Raw genomic sequence first — 12,248 nt, forward strand, 5'->3', positions numbered from 1 at the left:
ACCTAAGAGAGTTCCCCTTTAATCTTGAATGGAGAGAATAGCTGGATCAAAGTCAAGGTACATCTCGTCATCAGGCAAAGATGATGGTCTGGCAGCTGTGCACATGGAGGCAATGCATTCTGTTTGCACTTTTAAAAAAATTCTGAAGTCTAAAATCTGACGTAGTAGAAGTTTTCACTTAAGTATCAGGAATGATAAAATTACTTCAAGTGTTAGAAGCAAAATTTTTCCCTTATTGACCCAGAAAAAATGCCACTGCTTTGGTAGACCACATGATTACTCTCCACCTTTCTCCATTCTCTCATTTCAAACAGGGTGTGAACACCACCACGTTCATCTGTGCTACAGCCAGATCTGATCTTATCTATTCATTGCATGTACAGCCATTATGTGTACAGAGTAATTAACAAAGCAAATGTGGTTATACAAAATACAAAATAGAAAACCTCTTGTTTACGTAACTCCTTTAGTAGGAAAGTGGAACTTGTTTTCAAGCCTTGTCCTATGTAATGCAATGTAGATAGAGTATTCAGCATTTTTGTCCATTTCATTAAGCACTGTTCATTTCAATATAAGCCTTATTAGCTAATTAAACTATTTAATTAGTTTTACTTGAGCAGCATTAAACTGCAATCACTTGCATCTGTTTTAATAGAGGACGTACTTTGTATGTATCCACAAATGCTGGCACAAAATATTACTCTAGCTAGCATCCAATGTAACTGGACAGCTTCTCTGAACATTTCACCAAGTAATTCTAATTCTGCCTAAACAGCTGCATGCTAATAATCACATTGCAGAAACATCATGTGAATACTGACATTAAAAACTAAGTTAGTACTGAGGATATGGGCTACTGTGGACAGGACCTGGGTTAAATGGGTTTTACTTCATACAGTTCAGGGTACATTATATATAGGGTTATATATTTTTATACACTAAAATTTATCTCTCCTCAAAATCTAGCTTTCCTGTTCCCTAAGATTCTACTTTTCTTTTTCCTTAGAAAAAAATCCAGACTTTTATTTTGCCTGATGTCATTTGATAAGGGGTACAAGACAGTTCACCAGTCTGTCTTAGTGTAGACCGACTAAAACTCAGCCATGAGGTTAGTTCCATTTAAGTGCTCTTTTATTAATCTTAAAAAGGGCAGAGAAGGATAGCAGTACACACTCACCACCTCAGAGGTGGGCACTGAGGCTGCAGTCCAGTTGCACGAACGCAGACATTAAAGGTCATTGGAGACCTCTAATGGTAATCCACCCAGCCTCCAGCTGTCAGGCTGAAGGGCTAGGCTTGTTCATATTTTCTGTATAGTGCAGGCCAGTCCCATGTGCAGCTGTATAAAGTCCTTAATCACAGTTCAGGCAATATTACAAGTTTTCCACCATACCACAAATAACTTGAGAAAAACTCATTTGTCCTTTTGATTAGGACCAAATGCAACAACCCAGATGTGGATCTGGTTTACTTTTTAGACATGAACAATTACCTTCTTCATTCTACAGCTTTACCATGGCTATCTGCTTGCTTTATTAAGGACGCTCAGACAAATCTTGGTCTTTGAATCAAAGACATTATTGTACTGTGCGTAAAAGAATCTTACATCGAATAAGAGATGCCTGGGCGTTATTTCCAACCTATATAAATGTGAAAAGATTTTCACAGTTTCTTGTCTTACACACTTCCAGAATCTTGAAATCAGGTTGACATCTTGATAATTCAGGCCTTGAGAATTTTTGGCCGTACCAATCTCTTTGTTGTGGACATGAGTGTCTAATCATTCTTGCAGTTCTGAGTTTTGATTTATATTTATTCCAGTACAGAACCCAAGGTCAGATTTAAAATTGTAGAATTTTAGGGTGTTTTTTGTTTTCCCATCACTGTTGGACAAGGTGGTCTCCAGGTTTTTGATGATCAGTGGTGCCTGGGAAGACAGAGTGAAACCCAGTTAGTTCTTTCCCTCCTCTTCCTTGCAAGAAGGAGACAGAAATGTACACAGTGGGCACACAAGAAAGCAGGAAGCACAATAAAAGAGGCTAAGAAATGTAGGCACCAATGTGTCTGAATATGAGTTATCCTACTCCCTTGGGAGTTAGCTGATGCTAGACATGTCCCCTTTCAAAGATAACGGGAGGACTGCAAGTCGGCCAGCTGCATGCTTTCTATCTTTTGAAATTTTGTAATTTAACATTTCCTGAGAGTAGCAGGGATTTTTTTTCAAGGATGTGGGGACAATCATCATAACTTCTTCCTGACTGTGCATCTTATATGTGATACTACCATTAAGTAGCCCTTCACAGGGAGGTAAGCACTCTCATATGCTTTTTCAGTAGGCATGGTGCTCTGAAATCACATTTTCCCATTAAGATTTTTTTTTTCCAGAGAACAAATTAGATGTATTCTGGATGAAAGTCTGTTCTTTAGCATCCTATTCTAGCAAGTCAGGAAGAATAAGCATTATTTTTTTCCTGGATAAAATTTTACAAAATTCTATTTCAACTGATCTAAATTATCTTCTTTTGATTTGAATTCCAAATACCTAAAAGACCATACATGCTTTAACTGACACCGTGCAGAAGTAATGCATCTACATCGCCATGTATTACTTTCAGCATACTATTTTTGTAAACCGAAATTGTCTTGGTTACATATTGCAAAACAAATTTTTTTTTAACAAGGCTGGGTTTCGGCAGCATCAATGAGGACAAAGACATATCCAGATAGTAAATGGGAGAACCAAAGTACTGGAGACCCACACCATTAACTGTAATCCCCCTGATTATTCAAATTTAGGGATCCAAGACCTACATAGTTGTCTTAGTTTAAGGGTGAGGGAGGAGTTTATTTGCACAATGAATTATTGATTTACCTTGTAGGCCCAAATCGGATCATGTCATGTCAGTTGAGGTTACTCTGCCCTGTGCGCTCGCTCTCTGGTTATGGGAAGTGTGGGCAGAATAAGCTTGGATTTTCAGAAACCTGTGTACCAACTATGCATGTTCTCAGCATCACTCACATCCTGGATGGGCTGGGTGAATCCATAACTCTCTAGGGCGACTAATGTCTAGGGCAAAAGTTACTTAAGTAATTCCTGAAAATGGCACTTCTGAAAATGGGAGATTATAGACACATTTAGTGCAATTTATGTGCCATTTCTTTTTTAAAAAAGAAAAGAATTAAAAGGGAAAATATTGCTGCATTCTTCAAAATTGACTTGTAAGCCAATGATATAAAGGAGAATTTATATTAATTGTGGTGCAATGGGTACATTTACTACATATAGTCTTGCTCTATAAGTTTCAGAAGATCCAAGAAGCTTTGGGAAGGCAGTTGTGTTTTGTTAAATACTCTCCATTATAAAGAATGCAGTGTATTGAAAACCAGACACATACAAACAAACAAATAAATAAATAAATCCTGGCAGAAATATATGTTAGGGGCTAACAGACTGTGTACAGCAAGCCAAGAGCAAAATATAATCAGAAGCTTGATGCTGTCATCTAGGAGGAGTGAAGTATGTTGAGGTCTTCTTAACAAATGATGAAACTCTTCTCTGAAAAACCAATTATAAATGTAAAGGTAGAGAAGGAGCTCTCGTACATCAGCTAATATTGTTTTCTCTGAGGCTCCACAAAAATAACAAATATATCTGACTTCAGTAAATATGCTGTAGTAAATAACCTTCATTCCCACTTCTTCATGATCATGGACTTTCTTTCTGAAATCTTTTTTTTTCTTTATACATCATGGTGGGTAGACAGGTGAAAGAGCAGAGAGGGAGCATCACAATCCTAAGCGCTGTCTTGAAGATCACAATTCATTTTTATCTGACTAATTTGCAAATATGCTGAACCAAATTGTCAGTACAGAAGTGACAGAAGTACTGTTGCATTAAATGTTACAGGAATTGGGGGATTTTAGAATGCATGAACATTTATTTTATAAATTAAATAATCCAAGCTGGAAAAAAAGAAACCTAGACAGTTATGCGGGGATATATGGAATACAATATAAGTACATAAATTCTATCCTGATTATTTTCACTATGTAAAAATGTGATACATATTGTAATGTATTTCTAGTATTTTATCTTCCTTCTTACCCATTTATTTATATCAGGCAATGTTAACAAGATCTTCTTGTTGTTTTTGCTATAACATATTTAAGTCACCAAAATAACCCCCAGTGACTGTGATGAGCTGTTACAGAATAATCTCAGAAGTTAACAAGACTTGCTTGTTAAAGAGTGTGAACTTTTGTGAATAAGTATTTGTGAGAAGCAGATAATAATGGAAAATCTTTTTTACTATCTCAAGGAATTGAAAAAGAAGTTTTGTATTTGTTAATTTCAGTAGTCTTCTGCTTTACAAGAACACAGAAATCCAATATATAGGACTACCGTCAACATATAAATATGCTAAATATATGGAAGTAAAAGGTGGATGAAGCAGAATTAATATGACTTGTATATGAATTTTTCATGAGGAACAAAAATTATGGAAGTCACTCGTTTTTATAAAATCCATGACTAAAAATCCAAATTTGCTGTGATTCATCCATATTTTCTCTAATGCTGGTGTTACAAAAATAATTTCCTTAAGTGTTAGGATTTATGCTATCTAAAGAATAATACTATAACTACAAAAAATAAGAAAACCATAATAACAAATACAATTTCACTCCTTTTCCTCATGCTTTCTCCTTGTCCTGTGTTTCTCCTTCCATTATAATTAATAAAGAGATATAGGTTAATACAGTGCTAGAATTGGCTTTGTAAGAAAAGAATAAGCTCTAACATAATCAGATGAACTGAAAAAATGAAGTAGAATGGAAAAAGAACTATGCACACTTATACTATACTTCACCATCCGTGTACTTTAACTATGCCCTAGACCTGTCGTGTATCTAAGCCAGATGACTGAAGAGCCTCTGATCTGGATTGAACCAGTGACCTAAGTGTGAAAAGCTGAGGGGGCCACTACTGATTATCTAACTTGGAAATTCAGACAACAGTATGATGTGGAAGATAATATGGCCCTCTTTAGCACCATGGGGTCAGCAGTAATCTAATGCAATGGCTCTATATTACTAGGCAATTTGATTTTGGACGTATCACTGTTTAAAAGATAAAATTAAGTGCTTCTTTATAATGATTGTATTCCATCTGCTCTAAGAATTGAGGGGCAAATATGTTTAATTACTAGTATTCTAAAAAAATAAATTTGTTTCCCTCATTTCTAAGTGGATTTGATCCAGAAAAACAGTTATACCCAAGAGATCACTCTGCTTTGATTTATGGGTCCTTTTATATAGCAGGCAATCCTCCCAATCAGGACGAACCATTGTGATTTTTATGATTTACAATATAATGAAGCAAAGCAGAAGAGCACAAAACTGCATTCGTCAAGCATTACTTTTTTCCCTCCTAAATAAATGCGGGAAAAGGGTCTTTTTTTCAACAACTATGCCCCTATGAAAGCTACAGTCCCATTAAGTACTCACTGTTTTAGGGAAGAGGGGAATAGTAGAATCTACTGCTTACTGCCTGCTAGTGATAAATATTCCAGCTTTTTATTTACTGTATTTGTGTTCTGGTAACCTTTGGGTTTTAATATAAATAAATAAATAAATAGCAATAGGGCTGCATATGTCTTTCCTGAAAAATGTTACCTGGTGGAATAAATCGCTGCTCCTGGAGTATTGTGGTAACATTGCACAGGGATTACATAGTTACGTCAATAATTTTCCAGGGACAGAAGCAAAACCAGCAATTCTTAAATGCAAACTTGTCTAATGATGGGTCATTGCAATACACTCTGTTATCTATTCTTTTGTACAGGACTTCAGATTGTTTATCCAGCACCTGAGTGTTAAATACTTTAATCTACTCTAGGGAAGGTTAAAAACAAGGAAGAGTGTGGGAGTCTAAACATTAACATAATAAAGGCCAGTCCTCAAGACATACTGAAATTAATAGAAAGCCAAATAAACTCAAAATGTTCAGGCAAGGTTGCAGCTGGGAGGTATATGCTTGTGTTTGCATATAGTACACAAGAGCTCTGATTCCAAAGATAAGGATTGGAGAGAGTACATTATGTAACATACCAGAAGACTAGTTATTTGTATATAAGACTTCATTTAATGTTCAGGACTCAGGATTATTTATGTTGCTGTCTACACCTGCCTGTTAGTGAGCCCAATAGCCAGATCTTTTGCCTAGTCAGCTGAAGACCTTCACCCTCTCTGCTGGTCTCTCTGATGTCTGAACACCAAAGCAGCACAAAGTCTGCTGGCATGATCCAAGTGAGAGGTGAAACGTCCTTTCTAATGGACTGTGTAGAACCCTGTTGTGTGTGCAGGAGCATTTAAGCTTTCTCATGAACTCTCAAAAGTACATCCAGAGAATGTGCACTTATAAGACAGGATTTATGCCTCACTTCCCCCCCCCCGCCCCGTTTTCCAGAGGTCTTGTAGAATAATTTAGGTTGGAAAAGACCCTTAAGATCATCAAGTCCAACTGTTAACCTAACACTTCCAAGTCCACAACTAAACCATGTCCCTAACCTAACACTTCCAAGTCCACAACTAAACCATGTCCCTAAGCACCACATCCTACACAGCTTTTAAATAGCTCCAATGATGGTGACTCAACCACTTTCCTGGGCAGTCTGTTCCAGTGCTTGACCACTCTTTCAGTAAATAAATTTTTCCTAATGTCCAATCTAAGCTTCCTCTGGTGCAACTTGATGTTATTTTCTCTCATCTTATTACTTGTTACTTGGGAAAAGAGACCAACACCCACCTTGCTACAACCTCCTTTCAGGTAGAGCAATAAGATCTCCCGTGAGCCTCCTTTTCTCCAGACTAAATAACCTCAGCTCCTCATCCTCATATGATTTGTGCTCTAGATGCTTCACCAGCTTCTTTGCTTTTCTTTGGACATGCACTAATTGCGTTTAATCTGCCCCAGCAAAATCTGTGTCTGGAGCAGGAAAATGAGATTGTCTTTGCAGCAAAACCGGATTTGGAAGGAGCTCTTGTGCTTCCAGCCTTGGAGGTGAAGGTCCAAGCATCTGAGGACAAGGTAAAGGATATCTTAAAGACCTTTAACTCACTTTTTTAATTGGAGTAGGAGAAGGATACAAGTGGAAGCCCTGTTTTCTAGTCATGCACTTCAAGAAAAGTAATCACTACCACTCTGTTTCTCTCAGGCTGTTGTAAACCATCTTCTCCCACTCTTCATCCAGCAGACCAGAACTGACACAAGCTGTGAGGGAAACTGCTCATGCAGTTTTGCACCAACTAAATCCCTAATATGCAACAGTATTTCAGGTTTTATTAATCTTATTTCTGCCCCCCCTCCAAGGATATGCTATTTAAAATAAGTTGATTTTCTCTCCCTTTGAAAAACTCTTACAGAGCCTTCTCAGTCTCTCAGCTGGGTGATGGAAGAAAAAAAAAAAAGCTTCTTAACGTACAAACATTACTAGTCATTGGAAGGTTTCATATATGATAAAGTCCAAATGCTAATTTATGTTACTTGATCACATACCAAGAAGATACCAAGAACTTCAGCTCTACTCCTTCAAGGAGTGTCCATGTGATGATGATAAGCAGTACTTGAATGACCAGTCCTCAGAAGAAGCCCTGGGATTATGTCAATGACAGTTCTTTGTTGCTTACAAGAATAATTGTTCCCTTCAGGGTCTCTTCGAATGCATGAATTTCTGTTTTGCAAGAGCTGGTAGAGCATGTAGGATAGATGTTTGTCCAAGCACTACTTCAAAGCCGAATGAATTTACAAAGCTTAGAGGTGTCTTGTGACCCAATCAAATGTTACAGGCAGGTCTTGTGTACATCTGAGAAAAGAAAAGCTGAATGACAGAGCAGACTAAAGCTCAGGAGAAGGAGCTATCTACACATTTTAGAGGTTATGTCTGGGATGAATAATCAAAGCTATTTAGAGTGGAATTTATTTTTAGGTAATATAATGAGGGTTTTTTTATTTTTTTTATTTGCCTGTCATTTCAAGAGTTAAAGGTGAAGAAAGTCTTCCCACCACAATTTAAGCTAAGACATTACAAAAATAAGACCATTTTTAAAGAAAAGGGAGAATTCTTGCTGAATTCTGGCTGTCACCTAGGCTGTTTATATCTACTATGGCTCAAAGCAATGCTTTTGTTCTTTTGAGGCTCAGTTTCTTTTGGTGACTTTCAACCTCAAAATACATATTTGATTCAATTTCTAACTTGCAAAATTTTTTGCCTTAATCAGGTCTGACTTTGAGACACTATTATGGAAACAGTCTTCTTTGTAGCCAAAGAGGAAAAACGAACTTTCCTAATTGGGTTGATAGTACTGCATAGATTTTAATTTTAAATACTGACAGTGGTAATACAGCAGTGAAAGTCATCCTATATGTGTAATTCATCTCTGAAGAATTTAAAGGCACATAACATGAATAGACTTCCTGACTGCAGACAGGTGTGAGGTGAATATATTTATTGGCTTTTGTGATAATATTTATTTGGCTTAGACATTTTTCTGATGTTTAAATCCAGAAGGGATCTTCTCTTTTAGCTTTCTATTTGAGACAAATTAGTCATTCTGAAGCTTTTGAGTAGAAAATTCAAAGATTTAAGCAAAAGTATCATGTATCTTTTTGGAACAATCTTAACAGGAGGACTGTTTGAAGTGATAAATCCTATGGTTTACCTTAAGCTTTTCAAGTAAATTTTACCCTAAAGCTATGCCTACACTGAGGAAACAAGTAGCCTCTAATACAGAGAGTGGACCTGGGTATTTCATTCTCCTATGAACAGCAATGTCTTTTTCTGTAGATATTTACAAAATAGATCCTATCAGGGGGATCTTTTTTTTTTGGATGGAAATACTCTTTATTGACATTATTTCCAGCTATTTGCTGAGTCTTGTACCATTTTTCTGATCACAGAAAGAGTGTCAGTTTTCAAAGCTGTACTCCAGATGTCATGAGTTTGGTAGACAAGAGAATCCTATCTGTGGTTCAATTTAGAGACGGTATGTATAATAATGTGTGTTGTTAGAAAAGTAATTATGGAGCATTGTATGTGTGAATGAGACTAATAGAATGTTTCCTCAACTTTAAAACTACAAAGCTCTTACATTTGCAATGTACATTTTCCATAAATAAATATTTTCACATGAGTGTCTATCCTTTCTAATCTTACTTTGACATGAAGGGAAGTTCTATAGAGACTTTAATAAGCTCTCACTTTTGTCAAGATTATCCATATTCACACACTGTACATTATTTTTGAAGAACATACTTTTTTTTTCTGAAGCATAAAGCTAAAAGTAGCATTTTTAAAGAAACAAAACCAAAAACAAGACAACAGGTTTATTTTCAAGGGTCCTTTTGACACTTGAGTTGTTGAACACTTATATGTCAGGTAGTGTAAGATCTACGCTTTTATATACGCTTCAGTTCTGAAAACTATCCCCCATCAAATTTCCTTGAATTCCCTTCTGCTTTTTAGAAACTCAAGAGAGGTCTCTTGGTTGTGATGCTGCTGGTAGGACTAGGACACTACATTCATTGTTATATTCCTTCACACCTGTGTTTGAGAAGGGTTAAATGGGTAATAGAAAAGGGAAGAAGTTCTCTTAAAAACATTAAACTTCCCACTCTCAACAACTTCATATGTCTAATGTACGAGGTATCCTCTTTGAAAAAGGTTGTTAAACATGAGTTTTGTTTACATATAATGTCATGCAGTTATCAGCATAATCAAAAACTTATTTAATCCTTTTCTAATTCTAAAGTGATTAGCAAGGGCTGAGAAATCACCTTATCTCACTAAAACACAGGTACGAACACAGAGTAAATATTTTGGTAAACAATTATTCTGCCCTTGCATATTCAGCAGTGTGCTAAATTATGCATAATCTTGCATAAGTAATAAGTGAAGGTAGCTTAAATTCAGGGTTTTTTTACCTGACCTATTTCTTTCAGTGCTGTTAGCTTCTTAAATCATGTATGAGCTTTCCGTAAGGCTTCAATGAGTAGTTCTAGTGGAGAGACTTCAGTAATAAATTTCAGGAGAAGACAAGTTTTTTGACAGGCATAATGCAACACATACAGAGTTTGGAACTCACACTCTGGGAATTTAGAGCAATCCTTGCAAAGCAGCTTTTCCCTGTTACATTAATAGAGAAAATGAAGTATGAAAGTCCTCAGGAATTACTGCTAGGTGTAATTTAAATAATTTACCAGAAGACAGTTCAGTGCATGCATAGAACAGGGGCATACAGAGTTTGCCATAAGCAGTTTATAAATAAACTATATTCTGCTGAAGTAAGTCAGGCATAAATTATAACTATTCCTTTTGTGGCTATACTCTGTTCCTCATTGTAATCGTTATTTGAAAAAAAAATCTGGGTTATGACCTTCTACTAGAAATCATAGGCTGTGCCTGCATTGTACCTTGCTTATGAGCATGCTTGCATTTAATAGTTTGGCTGCTATAAGATCAAAGTCAAATTACTATTGCTGTGGGAGAAAAAAAAAAAAGAAAGTGATTACATTTCTATAAACAGAATCTAGATAGAATTTTGTAGCTCAGTGGAAAAAGGAGTGCTCCGTACCAAAGACCATTGACTAGCATCTGACCATTTCATGAAACCCTTATGCACTTTTTTAAATGTATTATTCTATTTCTAGCCTGAAGTGCTGAAAGTTAAAATGACAGAATAACTTGAAAGTACCAATAGAAAATATGAAATTAAGATACTAGAGAGCATACAGAGGGTAAAGAATTTGTTAAACACACTTGTAGATACTGGATGGCTCCTACTACTGTGTACAAGCTGCAATCCTAACCATTAGCTTTATTAAGAACTGTTGGTATTTACCAACCAGAAATATTTTCATTTATTTTGTCAGTGTTCAGAAATAAAGAGTCCCAGGTGAGAGGTCAGGTCATCCAGAGACGCTCATTGATTTTTGAATACCAAATTAAAAATATATTAAATATATTTTATTCTGACACCTATAAGTACTGCATACAGAAAAGGAAAATGCAAACATGACTTAATGTTGTTTTCCCTTTTTTATATTATACAAATTACATGATCTCTGATTCCTGTAGAGCACATATGAACACAAATATTCTGTCTTTGGTCTTATGTATTTCACCTTCTTCATTTTTAATATTATGTAATTTTCTTAATTTACTCTTAATTAACTCCTCTTGTCCATCTAATTATGGATAAAGCATTACAGCCACTGGAGCTTATAAGCAGTCACAGGTCAGAAAGAAGGGCTTGCAGTCTTTTTGTCATTTTGAGAAAAAAAGAACTAACTCATATGCTTAACCCTCAAGCATGTCATTAAAGATATTTTCCTCAGAAAAAAAAATATTTAAGTTTCTGTTGGTATTTCAGATTTTCTGAATTAGATTTACTAACCTGTTTTTTTCACGCAATCTCCTATAAAAATAGACAATCTGAGAATTTCTGATATTTTTGTAGACTCCCATTTGCTAAAATTTTATATACATTTTCATTGTTTGCATAATTATATTAATACATGCATAATAATACAGTTACACTGTAAGCAAATTATATATGTAATCACACTCGTAATTGCATTGATTAAATATATATATGTATTAATACAGCTACACAATGTATAATGTCTGTATAAATAATTTAAACTCTTTTTAACCTAGCATTCATCAGCTCACCCATGTCGTCTTTGCAAAACTCATGCCACCTTGAGAATTAACATAGGGAATAGCTTAAAAATGCCCTTGGTTTTGCTTCTCTCCTAAAAATATTTATGCTGAGGGAGTAAGGGAATCTGCATGATTTGAGGAATCCTGGCTACCCGTCCCAGACTGCAAAAGCACTGTCTGTACTTCACCTCTCTTTATCCACAGCACTGTGGATAATTTTGCAAGTCCTCATTCACAACAGTCCATCTTCCACAACGTTTTAGGTTGGGTTGTGCCCCACCCCATGAGTGGCACTGAAATGCGCTCCCATCTAAGTAAGCAAACCTTTACATGAGTGCTGCCAAGAGCAGGCCCAGACCTCATCACTCAGATTCTGCTGGTCACTCTGGCCGTATTCTTGAGATAAGCCACTAATTTACCTGTTTCTTTCATTTGCTTGTACTTGTTGGTTATTTATTATGGTTTAATTTGGTTTTCCCAGAGTAGGGACAGGGTTTGCGATAGCTGCCATTTGAGATGGAAAATCTT

The sequence above is a fragment of the Chlamydotis macqueenii genome, chromosome 3, assembly GCF_036417535.1.
Source record: "Chlamydotis macqueenii isolate bChlMac1 chromosome 3, bChlMac1.mat, whole genome shotgun sequence".
NCBI lineage: Eukaryota > Metazoa > Chordata > Aves > Otidiformes > Otididae > Chlamydotis > Chlamydotis macqueenii.